Source organism: Acipenser ruthenus, chromosome 4 (genome assembly GCF_902713425.1).
Source record: "Acipenser ruthenus chromosome 4, fAciRut3.2 maternal haplotype, whole genome shotgun sequence".
NCBI classification, from domain to species: Eukaryota; Metazoa; Chordata; class Actinopteri; order Acipenseriformes; family Acipenseridae; genus Acipenser; species Acipenser ruthenus.
This window is the reverse complement of record NC_081192.1, coordinates 68,452,694-68,470,216: the sequence shown is the minus strand read 5'-3', so window position 1 is coordinate 68,470,216 and position 17,523 is coordinate 68,452,694. Positions and strand designations below refer to the sequence as shown.

The 17,523-nt window shown below is 40.5% G+C and overlaps 2 long non-coding RNA genes across 2 annotated transcripts; both read right to left on the bottom strand.

Moving 5' to 3' along the window:
* Nucleotides 1-3,795: 3,795 nt before the first annotated feature.
* On the bottom strand, nucleotides 3,796-5,771 carry LOC131736925 (uncharacterized). Its single transcript, XR_009328513.1, has 4 exons — nucleotides 5,707-5,771; nucleotides 5,020-5,610; nucleotides 4,876-4,935; nucleotides 3,796-4,658 (listed from the first exon to the last, which is right to left on the bottom strand). It is a non-coding gene; the product is annotated as an uncharacterized LOC131736925 (long non-coding RNA).
* Nucleotides 5,772-5,890: 119 nt separating this feature from the next.
* Nucleotides 5,891-17,307, bottom strand: LOC131736924 (uncharacterized). The gene is made up of 3 exons (XR_009328512.1): nucleotides 13,749-17,307; nucleotides 13,571-13,657; nucleotides 5,891-6,173 (listed from the first exon to the last, which is right to left on the bottom strand). It is a non-coding gene; the product is annotated as an uncharacterized LOC131736924 (long non-coding RNA).
* Nucleotides 17,308-17,523: the final 216 nt, after the last annotated feature.

The window sequence follows — 17,523 nt, the reverse complement described above, 5'->3', positions numbered from 1 at the left end:
TTTTTCACAGCATGATGTTTTTATATATATATATCAAAAGAAACGTATCACTTATATTTGAGCATCATAAGAAACGTATCACTTATATTTGGATAAAATTCACTAGATGTGATCGAATAATGACAAACGCTGTTTTAGAGCAGGTGTAGTGACTTTTATTGTCCTGATTAACAATTGACATCACGAAGATGCTGCAAAATGATCTGTCGATCTTGGGCAGGTGTTGTGACTCATGGTCTCCTAGTTCATGGCCGGTCATTGACAGTGTGTGTCTGGTTATACCGTCTCGCCAGGTTTGAAATTGCTGGCTGTGAGCACCCAAGACGGCGAGCCACAGTACGCTGCCCTAGTCCAGCCTCCAACATGCTGATTGCACGAAGGCGCTACTCTCTTGACAGATGTGGCACATTGTTTTTTTCTGTGATTTTCTTTATTGCTTTTATTCAAGCTTGCAATTCAGCAGCTGAAATCACTCCATATCCAGTGTTCAATCAACTGTCTCAATAATTAGGTGATTAAGTGCATATGCTTCAGTCATAGTCACTCAAGCGTGTCATGGTCAAGGATGAATGATCGAGTGATTAAAAAGAAACCAAAAACATTTTGTCAATTTCCATAATTTATATACCTAATTTTTTTTCAAAAATAAATGTGTTATAATAGTGATGTTTCTTTTGATGCTCGGTATATAATCTAGAACAGTTAAAAACACACACGGAGGAAGACAGGAAACACAGCAGGATCCTCGTTCTATATATCAGCGGCTGTATTTTGCAATACAACAGAATTTTGTTTTACCATAGCTTTGAGAAGATATACAGTGTGTTCTAGTGTATCCCATGGTATAGGCATGTTTGTACAGAATTAATGCTGCTGTACAGCACTGTACTTTCTGGAGCATGCCCCAGTATGTGTGGTGGATTATTCGAAAATACTGTAAAAAAGCCATATGCTGTATTTAAAAAATAAAAGCTGTTATGACAGAGATGTATTGAAAAAAGATACAATGACAGGTTTAATCAAATCAAGATCACACTGACCTCATTTATAGCATGACACAGATTGCGAATTCAACATCGCGCTCACCTCATTTATAGTAGGACACAGATTGCTGGCTTTGACTGGAACAGGCCACTCTTAGGGCATCTTCTTCATCTTCATCTTTTTCTTGGACATATTTTTGAGGTTCATGTACATATTTTAATTGCACTTTTCCTGTGGATAATTTTGGCAAAAAAATCAAATGGGCAATATGGTAAAATACACATTTATATGATGGTCAGTGTGGCGGAGTGTCCCGCCCCTATTTATTATTATTTGTATTTGTTTGCGGCGCGGATAAAAGCGCCACGTCTTTTGTTATTGTTTTTATATTTATATTTAAAAACCCCGTGAGGATGCATGACTGATCAGCTACTGATTATTTAACTAGCTGACAGTCACGCATCCTTACCAAACGCGTGCAGACTGTGGCCGAGGGGTAATAAGATAATTAACAGCTAGTATAAGAACCTGCAGCTGTCCGTACTGCGGGGTTGGGTGGACAGAGAGGAGGTACGGGGTGTACGGGCATACCATAGCAATCTGCCCCTTCCAGGACGAGGAGGAGAAACCAGCCCAGGAGAGGAAGGCAGGGAGAAGGAGCAGGAAGAGAAGGGGGAGAGGTAAGCTGCAACAGCAACAGCAACCGCAGCAACAGCAGGAGGATGATAATGGCTGGGAGGTTTATATTGTGAACCTCGTGGTGGAGTTGTGCCCTGGCTGTGGGGCATATGGGCACACATTGGCCATATGCCCCACGCAATACAAAGAGGGGGAGTGCGAGCATCCAGCGCCCAGAAGGGGGGAGCGCGAGCATCCAGCGCCCAGAGGGGGGGAGCCTGTGCATCCAGCGCCCAGAGAGGGGGAGCCCGTGCATCCAGCGCCCAGAGGGGTGGAGCCCGTGCATCCAGCGCCCAGAGGGGGGGAGCCCGTGCATCCAGCGCCCAGGCCTCCAGCAGCAGAGGAAGAATACCTGCTACCTCTGCCTCTACCACCAGGAGCAGAGCTGCCTCTGCCTCAGCCACCTTCACCGCCAGGAGCAGAGCAGCAGGAGCTGCCTCTGCCTCCGCCACCTCCACCAGCAGAGGGTGAATGCCTGCTGGTTCCGCCTCAGCCGCCGTGGGAAGACTGCTTACCGCTCCCAGCTCCACCAGCAGAGGGTGAATTCCTGCTGGTTCCGCCTCAACTGCCGTGGGAGGATTGCTTGCCCCTCCCACCTCCACCAGCACAGGGTGAATTCCTGCTGGTTCCGCCTCAAGCGCCGTGGGAGGACAGCTTACTGCTCCCAGCTCCACCAGCAGAGGGTGAATGCCTGCTGGTTCCGCCTCCACCATCATAGGAAGGACTGCTACTGCCCTGCCTCGCTTCGCCCAAGGATGCCTGCCTCGCTTCGCCCAAGGATGCCTGCCTTGCTTCGCCCGAGGATGCCTGCCTCGCTTCGCCCGAGTATGCCTGCTTCGCACCTCCCAAGGATGCCTGCTTCGCACCGCCCGAGGATGCCTGCTTCGCACCGCCCAAGGATGCCTGCTTCGCACCGCCCGAGGATGCCTGCTTCGCACCGCCCAAGGATGCCTGCTCCGCATCGCCCAGGGCTGCCCGTTGCTCCGCATCACCTGGAGAGCCACCAGTTACAGGGTACGAGGGAGCAGTGGAGCTCCCGCTGACGCCTCCATGGCCAGGGGCTCCCCTCCCGAGGGTCCGCTGCTGCTGCCGTCGCCTCCCGAGGGTCCGCTGCTGCTGCCGTCGCCTCCTGAGGGTCCGCTGCTGCTGCCGTCGCCTCCCGAGGGTCCGCTGCTGCTACCCTCACCTCCCGAGGGTCTGCTGCCGTCGCCTGCCGAAGGTCTGCAGCTGCTGCCGTCGCCTCCCGAGGGTCCTGTTTTGCCTGTGGTCGCTACCAGTCCTGCCATGCGGCAGGAAATACTGTGGCTGGAGCCCCATGAAGGGCAGCTGCCAGCCATGAAGAAGGGGGGGAAGGTCAGGAGACCAGCTCCCCCCGTAGCAATTTCGCTGCAGGAAATACTGTGGCTGGAGCCCCATGAAGGGCAGCTGCCAGCCATGAAGAAGGGGGGGAAGGTCAGGAGACCAGCTCCCCCCGTAGCAATTTCGCTGCAGGAAATACTGTGGCTGGAGCCCCATGAAGGGCAGCTGCCAGCCATGAAGAAGGGGGGGGGAGGTCAGGAGACCAGCTCCCCCCGTAGCAATTTTGCTGCAGGAGAAAGGGTGGCCGGATCCCCACAGAGAGGAGCTGCCGGCCATGAAGAAGGGAGGGCAGGTCTGGAGACCACGCCCACAATTTTTCTGGCCGGAGGAGCCAGCCTGTGCGTGGTCCACTGGGACGCTACAGTTGTTGGGGTGGGAGGAGGACATCCCGCCGTGGCCGCCCCCGGAGACACCTTGCTTCCCCTGTTCCTGGGCCAGGACTGCTAGTCAGGACTTTAGGGAATAAGGGGGGGAGGTGGCCGAAAAGGCCATGTGTGCTGCGCACAAGGGGGGGCATGTGTGGCGGAGTGTCCCGCCCCTATTTATTATTATTTGTATTTGTTTGCAGCGCGGATAAAGGTGCCGCGTCTTTTGTTATTGTTTTTATATTTATATTTAAAAACCCCGTGAGGATGCATGACTGATCAGCTACTGATTATTTAACTAGCTGACAGTCATGCATCCTTACCAAACGCGTGCAGACTGTGGCCGAGGGGTAATAAGATAATTAACAGCTAGTTAACCCCTTGGCCAGAGTATAAGAACCTGCAGCTGTCCATACTGCGGGGTTGGGTGTACAGAGAGGAGGTACGGGGAGATACAGAGGAATTTAACAATTGCTAAAACGTGCTGGATTAGCCAGCACGACACTTACTTGTTTGTCTGTCTGATTCGTTTGGCCCTCGTGCCCTTTGGTTTTGTTGTTTTGTTTAAATCTTTTGGTTTTGTTTTGTTTGTTAATAAATCAGCTGAGTGCCGTAGCATTCAGCTTCACCCGCCCATCCATTGTTTGGTTTCAGTTACTTCCTGGTCCGCGACCTCACCACACCTCACCACTGCGAGCCAGCCTGTCACAGTCAGTCAGACATTTTTGATCGTTTGATGGTTAAGGCAGTCTGCGAGTTCATATCGGCCAGGACCCATGTACAAACCCACAGCAACCATGTTAATTAGATCTCAAGACCTCATTTAAATTTCTAAGCCACAATCTTAATGGTCCTTTATACAGTAGCTACAGTTTTTAAACCATCTTTTCACCCAACATTTGTCTCACACAAGCATATCAAAAAGCACTAGTCACTTAGACTATATTCACAGCGAATGGAAGAAAATTAGCTGCTTGTCAGTCTATCTCCCAATACCCCAAATAGTAGAAAATGGGTTTGCACTTTGTTTTTGTTCTAAATAAACAATTATTGGGAAAAGATTGTAGTGCATATATAGTAGTCTAGAAGAAGGTAGTTATTTTATGGAAAGATAAATAATTTATAAAGAGTTTTTTTTTATTTCACCAAATTGAACTTTCTTCTTTTACTTACTACTTCTCAGCTTGCCATAAAAATAGGCGGATAGTGTGACGGCTACTGCTACGACAGCCCAGAAACAGTGGACGAGCACCTCTCTTGATGGTGCGTTTCCTGGTGAAATAAATGATATGATGACAACGTTATACATTTTAGTCAAATATTTACCAACGCAATGCAATCCTTGTTCAACTTGTTACATAATACAGTAACTAAGCATTGCAAAACATAACTAAGTACAGTGTAAGATAAATGATTCTGGGTCAAATTTTCAAAAAATTATTCCAAGCACACAATTGCAAAAGTACTGGATGCTGTTTCTGCCACTCACCTGGCCTTATTTCTTCAACTGTCTTTCTAAGGAATTGTTTTAATTGTCGAGAGTCTTCATCTGAAAAGAAGTATATTAAAAAAATGTCTGCGATAATGAAAGTAAATCTTAATCAAATTAGATCAAATTGAACATTTAACTAACCTCCTCCTTCGTCAAGCTGATAGGTAAACTCTTTTACAAGTCCTTGATTTTTAGCTGAGCGTATTCCTGAATTAGTGATGCTAAAATCTGATTGCCTGCAATTCATAATTATATTAGCTGTTAGAATATAAAGTACATGAGAATGTTCAATATTTCAGAAATAAGTGCTAAAGGAAATGTCTGTCAAACTCAAACTATTCATATTATGCACACATTTAAGTATATAATAATATTCTAAATACTGTATCATCCTAAATACGCCTATTGTTTAAAGTATGCACAGTTTGCAATATATAAAGTATAATCCCTATATATATATATAGGGGATTATACTTTATATATTGCAAATATATATATATACTTTAATATGTCTACAAGTGTATATTCATATTCCTTAATTAAGACATTTTTTTTGGCTGTTTGTAATTCCATAAAACATTACAACATTAGTGTATACTGTACAGTTCAATTCAGCTCAGTAGCCTAACAGCACTTTTGACTATATATAGATTTCTACTGTGATACTTTGTATATATTGTGACATTTGCCCAAGTTGACGTTGAGTCTCTTCCACCTTTGACTGCAGATCATCTGCAATACAAAATACAGGAGTTACAATGTATTGAACAAATAATTAATATATTATCTACAAATTAATTTTTATTTTGGGATAGTATATTTACTAACCTTGACTTTTGATCAAAGTGGTGAGCAATATGTCACTGTGTTTTCCTAAACCTTGAGTGAATTCTCAAAGTTGATCATCTAAAATAGGAAAATCTGAAGTTAGCAAAGACAGCAGCAAGTAATTACAAATACAAATTAAAATGCATGCAGATGCTGCCTACTGAAAAAAAAAATCACCTTAGCACATAATTATATGATACCAACATGCATCTACGTGATACTAACTTATTATGTGATACCAGCACATGAAGTGAAAATGATCATGTAATTAAATGATAGGAGCATGTAATTCCATGAATATGATCACAGAAATACATCAAAAGGATCACAGAATTCCATGATACATGTATTACCTGAAAGTTTTATTTTCACAGGCATGTTAATATCCCCAGTTACCTTCCCCTGGATGAACATTGAAATGATGTTGCTTCCACTGGCTGCTGCCAGAGAACAGTTCACATTGCTGGCTTAAAAAAAACAAAAAACAAAAAAAACAAACCTTTAATTGAGAAAAATTACTGAGGTACGTTATTCTTTCTGTTATAATACCGCACCCCACACAAACAAAGAATGCTAAAGAATAATGTTATTCTAGAGAAAATGTACTTAATTGCTATTGGAGCGTGTTTATCTGACAAAGGATTTTAAAAATACATTTTAACTCACTCAAAACTTTGTTGAACATCACTTTCCCAAGACATAGCTAAAAGCTACATGGTTATAAAAAAAATAAAATAAAGTATGCATGCCGTGTTCTGGTATTAATGCAACGTAAAATAATAATAATAGTTATGCATTTGTGACATGCTCCAAAACTGATGTCAGATATGCACTTAACTGAAAAGTGGTGATGAAATAAACATGCCCAATATTAAAACTTTATTTTAATAAATAATAAAATGGATATGCTTTTTCTTGACCTATTACCACTCCTTGTGAGATAGTGGTAGCGTTGTAGAGCTAGCAAATACATTTTATAAAAAGGAAAACCAAAGGCACAAAGGTTAACCGACTTGACATGAGTTTAACAGTTTTAAGAATGTCCATAATCTTGCTTAGAAAACATAAAGAAGTGTCTTATTAAAACTACATACTTTATTCACAGATAACCACCACAAATTAAAAAAAAAAAGATTTTAAAGAAACACTTTTTACTTTAAATCCGACCTCACTAAATATCAGGTTTATTTAAATTCAGCTAATGTTATGGTAAGGCTACAAATGCAGTTCGATTCACTGATAACATTTGACAAGAAACACCTAACATTTTTTGAACATTTGCATTGCAAATATATTTCTTACCTAGAGCAGTAACTGAAACAGTGGCTTCAGTCTTTAACGTTTTTAGGAAGCGAAAGTAAAACTTAAAGTTGATTATAAACCATTAAGCTTAAAAGTACAGTAAACGTTATCTTAGGAACAGCACACAATAAAATGTTAAACGGGTACAGTATGCACCAGTGAAAACAAAAACACGATTATCTACAAATCAACTTACTGTGCAAACACAGATGCAATTCCTGACTTGAAGTGTAAGGTCCACTAACCACTTCAATTCAACACTATAGGATTCATAACAACTTAATAAAGACTACAAAACACTGTATAACGATGTGAATAGTCATTTATGACATTTAGTAACTGAATTACTGTAATTGAAAATTGAGATCTATTAAATATTTTTTGCAGCATTGTAGACTAGTCAATGTTAAGACAACAATGTTATGAATAGTATAGGCAGCAGTCCAGAAAAGCTGCATACAGGCCGTTTATATGCATTAAAAATCCGAAATAGGCACTAAATTGAAATGTAATGCATACAAATATGCATAGCGATTTTGCATCACAGCTAGTCTCCCTTAAAACTTCCACTAATAACTACATCTCCCAGAATACAAACTGTGCACAAGAAAAAAACAACTGGACAAACGTTATCCAGCCTCTGTCTAGCCCTGTTGTCTTTGCAGCCAATCACAGCAAGAATAAGAAAAAATCGAAGCTACACAGGTTGAAGCTTAAACATCCCAGTCCAGCTACAAATCCAACTGGAACCATTATCAGGCAATCGCTAAAAAAAAAAAAAAAAAAAAAAAAGTGTATGGCTTTATATTTAAGTTTGAACATGTTCACTGTTTAAGAATGCAATGTTAAAATACAAGTAACGTAAATCATTTGCAGAGTGTGTGATACCTACAAAGAAATGTGCTGAGCCGATAAAGAACCTTGTAGAACACACGCGTGGTTGTACAGTAGTTCAAAGTAACAATGCAGTTAAAATGGAAGGCTTGTCCCATTGGCATTAGATTGTACAGTATTTATCGAGATTACTGATGACTTCAAGGTAAAAATCACTTTAAGAATAACCCTTACCTTTTTTTGTTTTAATGCGATTTGTCTGTTTCTGTAAGCAAAGTTATTTTAAAATTGGAGTTTTAAAGAACAGGTTTAGTTTACTTTTCATTAACACACATTTTCATGAACACATATTTAAAGAGAGGAAAAACAAAACGGACTGTTTTATTTTTAAATTGATCATTACAGAAGAAATTGATTTATCTGAATTAGTTACAATACACCCATGAGGTCCCAGCACAGTCAGCTACGAATCTCCAGCTATAATTTTCATTTATAAAACGGAATGTTCGATGCTGCACGCTGATTGGCTGTTAGGGATTTTTTACCTTGCAGTTAAATAGTACAATGCACAAATGAATTTATTTTTGCTGAAGCACAGTTCAATTAATACATTATCAATACACAACATATTAAACTAGTAATAAATATACACATTGTTGTGAGATGTCTGTTAAAGTTTTTAAAAATGAGTGACATTCCTTTCGTTACATTTGATGTTTTCAAAGGCATGACAATAAAATGGCTAGAATTACAAGAAGCAAAAGAGATAAAGATTTAACAAGTCAACAACAATCAAAGAAAACTAAAATTATTGGGCAGCTGGTGTTTTTATTTATTTGATGAAACAAAGAAATGGTAATTGACTTAAAAACAGTTTGTCTTGAAAATGTAAACGGTCTGTTACGATAATTTGCTGCTTCAGTGCGTAATTTGGCTGGTCAAGAGTACTCCATTTTGTTATGTTATGGTGGTCTCAATCATTCTGTAAACAGTGCTAACCAACCGTAATGATAGCCTGTTGGAACAAGCATTAAAAATGCCAATTATGTAATTTTTGTATTGGCTTCTCCAGGTCAGTGGTAGTAATGTGTGGATAGTGAACTTTGCCTCATGTGTTTCTTTCCATTATCAACAAAAATACATGAATAGCATTTTTAAATGCTTGGTCACTAAAAAGGCTAACATTGCGGTTTATGTCAGCACTGTTTATGGAGCGATTGAGACCAGCACAGAGGCTAACAACATAACAAAATTGTTAGCCTTCGTGACTCCAACCCAACTACAGTATGTTAATCCAACTACAGTATGTTAATGCCCTGTCGTGTGTTATCCCTTACTTTACAAGCTGCTGTGTTGAGTGCACCTGAGCGCAACACACGAAAACTCCCTAGTAAAGAATACATTTTAGACACTCCAAAACTGTATACGGATAGTTTAAAGTTGTTTTGTTTTTTTTAGGTCTGCAATGGGATCTATAAACTATGCTGCCGCTTCCTTTCAGTAATTATATAACCTTTCCACAGAGCACAGATTGAGAACCACTGTTCTATTTCATAACAAAATGCAGCTTTTAATCATTAATTAGGGATGCACTGTCAAATAGCATGTATAAATGTAGTCTTGCAATAATGATTAAGTCAATAAAGTAGTTTAAGTTTCACAGTCTGAGCAATGACTTACATGAGATTCCATAGTGTTTTTTTCTCCTTTTTTAAAAAAATCCTGTTTGTATCTGTAAACAGTAAATGTAGCATGAGTTTTGAACTAAAGTAGGGTCAGCTGCGGCAATACTGGCTCCAGGTATCAACCAAAGTGCGGCCTTCCCTCGCGCCTCAGCAGGACAACCGCCTGGAATGGGCTGGGTGGGGCACTTCATAAGGTTCATCAGGTGGGCATCTCCCATCTTCGGTATATTATACCCAAGCAAATTTTTGACACCACTTTGTTTCCTATGCTTGACACCTGTGCTTGAGCCGTGGTTCACAACCTTTTCATCTAAAGTACCAGTGTTCCAGGCCTTGACCATCAGGCATACCAGTGAACAATCCTAAAATGCCTATGGTAAGATAGAGACCTAAGTTACCTCATTGAAACTAAACTTTATCACTAAATAAAAATAAATAACAATAACAACAACAAGAACAACAATAACAACTAGAACTACCAGGCAGTTTTACGGCTCCCAAGCCCCAGTACCAGTACCAAACACTTAAGCAATTACTGGAAGAAGCGGGTTTAGTTCTTGATATTTGACAAGTTTGAAATCAGAAGAAGATTTTGAAAGTTTATTCCAAAAAATGCACCAGGCGGCCATCTTGGTTCACGCACAAACACCATTTTTGAAAAGTAAATTGTACTGATACAGGCATGATGGTTTTCAGGTTTGGAGTTAATCAAGTAAACCGTTTTTAAACTGAAGCGGTTTTAAATTTAAGAACATGTAGGTCCGGCGGCCATCTTGTTTTACAAATGAACACCATTTTGCCATATTTGAATTCCATTGTCCCCAGGATGATGCCTACCAAGTTCAGAGTTAGTTGGTTAAACGGTTTGTAAACAGAAGCAGTTTGATGTTTGGGGTGCGTTTTGGCGAATTTTGTAGCTGCCATTTTGATAGTAAAATTTATTGCAGCAACTTCTGTTTCCCAAACTTGAAGCAGGTTTGGTTGCTGATGAGAAGTATACAAACTTTCAGATCAATCGGTTCACCATTTCCCAAGAAGATTTTGAAAGGTTTTTCCAAAAAATGCATCATGCCGCCATCTTGGTTGACACAGGAGTGCAATTTTTTTGCATCTGAACTGTAATCTACACGGGATGATAACTGCCAAGATTCATGTTGATTGGTTACACCGCATGCGGACAGGAGCAATTTAAAGTTTTAGGAAAAAAAAAAAATAACTAGAGTTGCCAGCAACTTCCAGTACCAGTACCAGTACCAAACACATTAGCAAATCGTGCAGAATGTGGGTAACAGTACCAAACATTTTAGCAAATAGTGCAGAATGCAATACCAGTAACAAACACTTTAGCAAATAGTGCCGAATGGCATTATTACATAGTAACCATGGCCCTATGTGCACTCTTTAGGAGAGGTCAAAGGTCACGGACAATAACATGGGGTACTATATGTGTTTCATGGGGTACTATATGTGTTTCATAGTAACCATGGCCCTATCTGCACTCTACAAGGAGTTATTAGCCAGTTTTGTATATTGATGATGTCATCCAATGTGGCCACCATGTTTATTTATTGCAGCAACTTCCCTTGAACAATCTTTAAAGACAACCACACTAGGATCATGTGTGCCAATCTTTGGTTCAATCGGACTAGCGATTTCAGAGACGACGGGTTTTGTAGCCAGTTTTGTATGTTGATGATGTCATCCAACATGGCTGCCATGTTTTTTATTGTAGCAACTTCCCTTTAACGCCCTTTAAAGACAACCACACTACGATCATATGTGCCATTGGGTTTGTTTCAATTGGACTAGCGGGTTGGGAGAAGAATATCTTTGTAGTTTGTGATTATGACGTCTGTACCGTGTGGTTTTCATTGTAATAAGTCATTTTTGAAAGACGAATTTTTACATTTAGGCAAAATGTTTTTTTTCAATCCAATATGGTGGCCAAACAATGTGACCTATGACATAAGTTCTTTAGCATTTTCCATCTTCTCATAAACATCTACCAACTTACCGAATCAGGTGAGTTTGAGCAACTCTGGTGGAAAGAGCCTAATATTCCCAGCCCATAGGGCTTGGAAGCCTAATAATACAATGCGATATACTTAGGCTTTTCAGCGTTCCACGTTTATTTTTTAAAACCACAGAAATTGCTGATTTACTTAGAGAGGCAAGGCAGGATAGTTTCCATATACTGTAGGACTGATAATATTCAATTTGAATAATAATAATAATAATAATAATAATAATAATAATAATAATAATAATAATAATAATAATAATAATAATAATAATACACTGAAGTTATCACATTAAATAAGTATGTCCCCCACCCCCAGCCAGACTGTTGACGTAAGCAACAGATGTCGAGAGTCGACTTAAAGCAATTCACTTTAATGAATTGTTTTACGGTAATTTCTGCACTTCTGAAAAATAAATCTGTCAAGTCTAAATATATAATTGCCTTTAGAGGAATCTTAAGGAGTCTTAAAAATGTCAAAGTTGAGACCCACTGCAACACAATTTTAAATCTAAATAATAATGCTAAAATACAATATATTCTTGCCTTAATGGTAAACTTGGGTCAAGTCATTTTCTGGATTTATTGATTACAGCATTTGTTTCTGATGACAGCAAAGGCAGAAAATGCTGCTTCACAGATATATATATATATATATATATATATATATATATATATATATATATATATATATATATATATATTGATATGAAAGGCAGAAGACATTTAAGTGCAACCTCACTGAGGCCTTTGAATTCTGCTCACAGCCCTTGCCAAAATTCTGCGAGTGAACCCTGTAAATTAGACTAAAGCGATTGGTCTGTTGATAGCTCAATTTGGTTTTTTTTGCACATTTTCTGGTAGCTCCTTTTATTGTTGCAAAGTAGATCACACATTCCTGACAAAGTTTCTCAAGATGTTTATCCACGATTTCTCCAATGTGTTTCGACTGTACTTGGTTTTCTTGAAGATAAAATAATGCTGAAAACTGAAAAAATGCAAAGTTTCCTTTCACAATTCTTTAATCGTCAATCAGCCCTGGCCACATGGTATAAAAAGGAGACAAAGAGTGTGTTTGGAGAGCGAGTAAAAGTATGTGTAGCTTAAGTTTTTTTGTTAACATTAATAGTTTGTACTTTATGGCCCTCAAACCAGTCTTTTGTTTATTTGGTTTTTGAATAAAACCCCTTTCTTTTGTTCCTGAACCAAACCTTGCACTTGTTTTTGTGTACGGAACCTCTGAACACTGCTCTAGACAAGCACAACAAGCCCTTAGTCCGAGGATATATTATTTTTGATTATATATTTTGAAATAGTTTGTGACCTACTCATTTATTATCTGTGTAACAGTTCAAACACTGCCACTTTAACGTTTTACCCTATACTGTAAGCTTACTTATGATATTGCCTACTTAAAGCAACCACTGAATTCCATAGATTTTTTTTTTTGTAGTTCGAAAAGTCATTTTAAAAGGAGTTAATACTTCAGTAGGGATTTGTGGACATTGTTTTCCTCCATTAGGTGGTAGTATAGTACAGCTAGCAAATGAAGGTTTGTTTATGTACACCCTGACTGGTGATTATGCTACTTTTTAATATTTAAAACTGAAAAAAGTTAATTAAATCCAATGGCTTTATAGAGCAATACAATTATACAGATAAGCACTATTTTAAATGGTATCACTTACTTTTTAATTTTAACATATTAACATTAGGTTTACTTAAAAAATGCTTGTCACAGGACTTCATATTTTCAAAATAGGAGAAATCAGTATTTTTGGCAGTGGTGGTGTTCCATCTGTAATACTGTAACCCCTTGTATTTACACACCATTCATTGTAGAGATAGCAGCAGATAAAGAGCAATAGAGTTTGAGGAGTAGTTAGAGCAGACTGGACAAGGTGTGTTGGATAGGAACAAGACAGGGAGGAGGAGAATCATACAGCAAAGTAAAAGATTTTGCCTTCTTTTAGTCATATAAGCAGTATTAAGGAATTTCAAAAGGGTATGCTAATACACTTACAGAATCATATTGCTCTCCAGAAAATTTCATTTTCTTTCGATCTTCTTTGCTTGCAGTGTCTAGAATGGAGTTGAAAGTCTGTATAGCCTGTGAATATTAACAGAAAGGAGGGATTTTAGCTTAGTAATGTCCTAATGAAGGAATAACGGCTTTATTTTATGTCAAGAAAAAGATTTACCTCAAGGTCGCAGAACAAACAAAATGCCAGTATCAACCACCATATAGCCTAAATGCTGCACACATTTATTCTGTATTTGACTTTTGGCTGAAACATTAAAAGAAAATCCATTAATAAATACGATAGATAGGGCTATTCAACATCACGTTCCTGCAGGATTACATTCCTTCACCCAGTAATCAACATACTTGTTTAACCTTCATTGTCATTTTTGCAAAGTTCCTAAATAAGAGAAAATTAAACAATTAAAAACATAAATTAATACATTAAAATACTTAAACTCCATGATATTACCTTCAAGTAAAGCATGGTCAAATTATTCAAATGAGAAGTAAAAGGGTTTCTTTAATTTCAGTTCTTCAGATTTCAGAAAGTCTGAAGCTCTTTCAAACCAGGTACATTAAAGAAAAAAAAAACCTCTTTATTAATGAATCCTTAATGTTAGGTGAGGAAGAACTGCATTCAATTACCCCTCCCTCCACTTCTAAAAAGAGCACTGGCAAGTATAGTGTAGAACAATATTTAGTACACATAGTTTATGGCAAGGAGTACCATAAACCCTCTAGAACCAGTTGGTTAACAATCAATTACAAATATTTTACTGGTAGTGCCCCATAAAAAACAGTCTCAAACCTGGGGTGATTTTACTAGCTGCTAGGCTATTAGAAACACAGACTACATTTTGAATTAATTTAAACTGCCCGTATATACAACAATATTTATCTTTAAAACAAATCATTGTTTGACTAACAGGCTCAATGCACTCTTGAATCTGTTCAAACAAAAGCACTGAATGCCTTTCAACAGCAGTGCAACATTTCAGATATCATTTTTGTCCAGCTCCTATAAGAAAAACAAATATGTATTAATAGTAATTACAATTATACATTTTATATACTGTATGTTAGCTTACTTGGAGAAAATAATACTATTAGTGTTATACAACAATGTACAGTGGTAGTATAACTAATATACAATGTATTGTTATGTGAATGGTACCATCCTATAAAACACAGACTGAATCAACACATTTCCAAGAACACCCACCTCTGACCTCTTCCTCAACCACACTCATTACAGTGACAACAGCATGCATGTTAGGCAAATTGCCCACAGTTTATCAGAAAATCTATTCCACATTTTATGGCTACATAAAAGGGGGTTAATATCAAACTCACTGTTGTAGCCACTGCAAATTCCTAGGCTGGAACGGCTCCTGGCCAGGAGAGGAGCTTGGTGTGCTGGAGGCAGTCTACTACCTTGCCAGGATGGCTTACCCAGTATTTCCCTCCGAGGTATGAAGCAACCTGCCAATGGAGGCAGTGGCTAGTGGGACCAACCATCCCAGAGCAGGCTTTGGCTCTTGCCGTGCGGGTCGAGGCCATGTTTGAGGAGGGAGAATGCTGTCATCCCCTCGCCAGGCCCATGCGCAACACCATGTGCAGCGAGGAAGAGCAGGATTCCACCGGGGAGCCAGAATACCCGAAAAGAAAGCCGCTGTGGAAAGCCCGGACACCTGCAGGCCTGACTAACCGAGGAGCACAGCACCACTCTCCAGCTGTTGGGAAACAACAGTGGGTCAACCCGTGTTCCTTCTTCCCCCTTCATGATGACAACAACAACCAGATTGCCTCTGTGGGCTGGGTCAGTCAGGGTAGAAACCTGCACACACTGCGACAGCTAATTTTGTAACTTCTGAATAAATAATACTTTTTAATATTACGTAGTCTTTTCTTTGTCATTCCAATAAGCACTGTCAGCATTCCTAGGCATATGTTACATGTTTTAATTAAACCGTATTTCATGTGTTTTAATTCACAATGTAGTTTTTTTTAGAAATAAGTAAAAATGTATTTATAGTTATTGATTCCGCCTTTATTTAATAATATATTTTTACTTGAAATCCATATACTGTGGTGGACTATTTTTACCCAAAGACAAGAATATAATAATAAATATGCCTCACATAATCAAGCCCTCTAACACCCCCTGGCCTGCCCTGGCCATGCTGGTAAAGAAGAAGGACTGGTGTGGACTACTGCAAGCCTAATGCTGTTACCAAGAAGGACTCATACCCCCTCCCCCGAATCAACAAGGTCCTGGACTGCAATTGCTGGGTCTTGCTGGTTCTGCTCCCTGGACTTGTACAGTGGGTACTGGCAGGTATAACTAACTCTGGAGGCTCACCCCAAGACTGTGTTCTCCATTGGCCAAGGACTGTGGCAGTTCTGGGTGATGCCATTCAGACTGTGCAATGCCACTAAATCCTTCGAGTGCCTGATGGAACATGTGCTCATCTTAGTTCCCAGACAGCATATGTCATCTACCTGGATGACCCAATGGTGCACGCCCCCACATTCTGAGGAGTGCTGGAGAATCTGTGAACTGTGTTCAAGTGCATCCGTCAGGCTGGACTCAAACTGCACCCAACTGTGCCATTTGCTGCGGAGGAAAACCCACTTCCTCGTCATGGGGCGAACAGCATCGCCACGGACCCGGCCAAGGTAGCATATGTGAAGAACTGGCTGAGCCTTAAGACTGTCTCCGAGGTGCACAGCTTCTTAGGCCTGGCATCCTACTACTGGCATTTAGTGAAGAGCCATGCGCACATCGCCATACAGCACTTCTGCCCCTACCTGTACGGCTGATGTTTCCACCTGCGCACAGACCACACATCCATGAAGTGGCTGCTCCAGTTCCCCAAGCCAGAGGGACAGATCGCCCAATGGATCGAGGACCTACACGAGTACAACCACTCCATCGAGCGCTGGCCAGGTCACATGCACAGCAACACGGATGCCCTGTCACAACGACCATGTTAGGATGAGCAGTAGGAGGTGCAGCGCTGCCCGGATGCTCAAGCAAGCAAGCAAGCAAGCAAGCTCCGTAACAGCTAGCTCAGAAACCCCGCCCGAGCTAAATGAAGAGTAGATTCGGCGCTTACTGTGGCAGTGCTCACCTCGGGGACCAAGGTGCTTTACGCACAGTGGGGAGACTGTGGTACAGGACATGCATGGGGGATCTGGCATTGGATACATTGGTGTGGCCAAAACCTTTGGGTACCTGCGGGAGTGGTTCATACTGGACAGCATTCCAGAAATCCACAGGATTCATGCCAGCGATGTTCAGGAGGGAGCTGAGCACCCTGGTGGACCTGATGTTTGGCTGACAACGCAGCTTGACATCTCTGAGCCAGCCGGATTGGAGTACTTGCACCATCTCAACATCACCCACAAATTCACCCAGACATACATTGATAGTGCTGGATAGCGACAGAAGCGGGCCTAAGACACCCAGTGCTGGGGTCGGGACTTCCAGCCAGGGGACCAAAGTGTGGGTCTACTGTCCCTAGCACGGGAAGGGACTGCCCTAAGCTGTCCAGTTGCTGGGAGGGACACTGCAAGGTTTTGGAAGGCCTCTCAGAGGTGATGTACCAGTTGAAACTCTGGCCCTACATTATTATTATTATTATTATTTATTTCTTAGCAGACGCCCTTATCCAGGGCGACTTACAATCGTAAGCAAAAACATTTCAAGCGTTACAATACAAGTAATACAATAAGAGCAAGAAATACAATAAAACAAGTAAAGTACAAGTTTGACAAACCACAATTCAATAATCGTGACTGCCCAGCTTCCTACCTCGCCAGGATGGACTTAAATTCCCCAGCCCCCAACAGTCCTCACCTAGATGGAGCCAGCGCAACCCTTAGGTGGGGGAAATGTAGCGAGTCAGACAGTACACGCGCTGCAACGCCATCTGCTGGACTTTCTG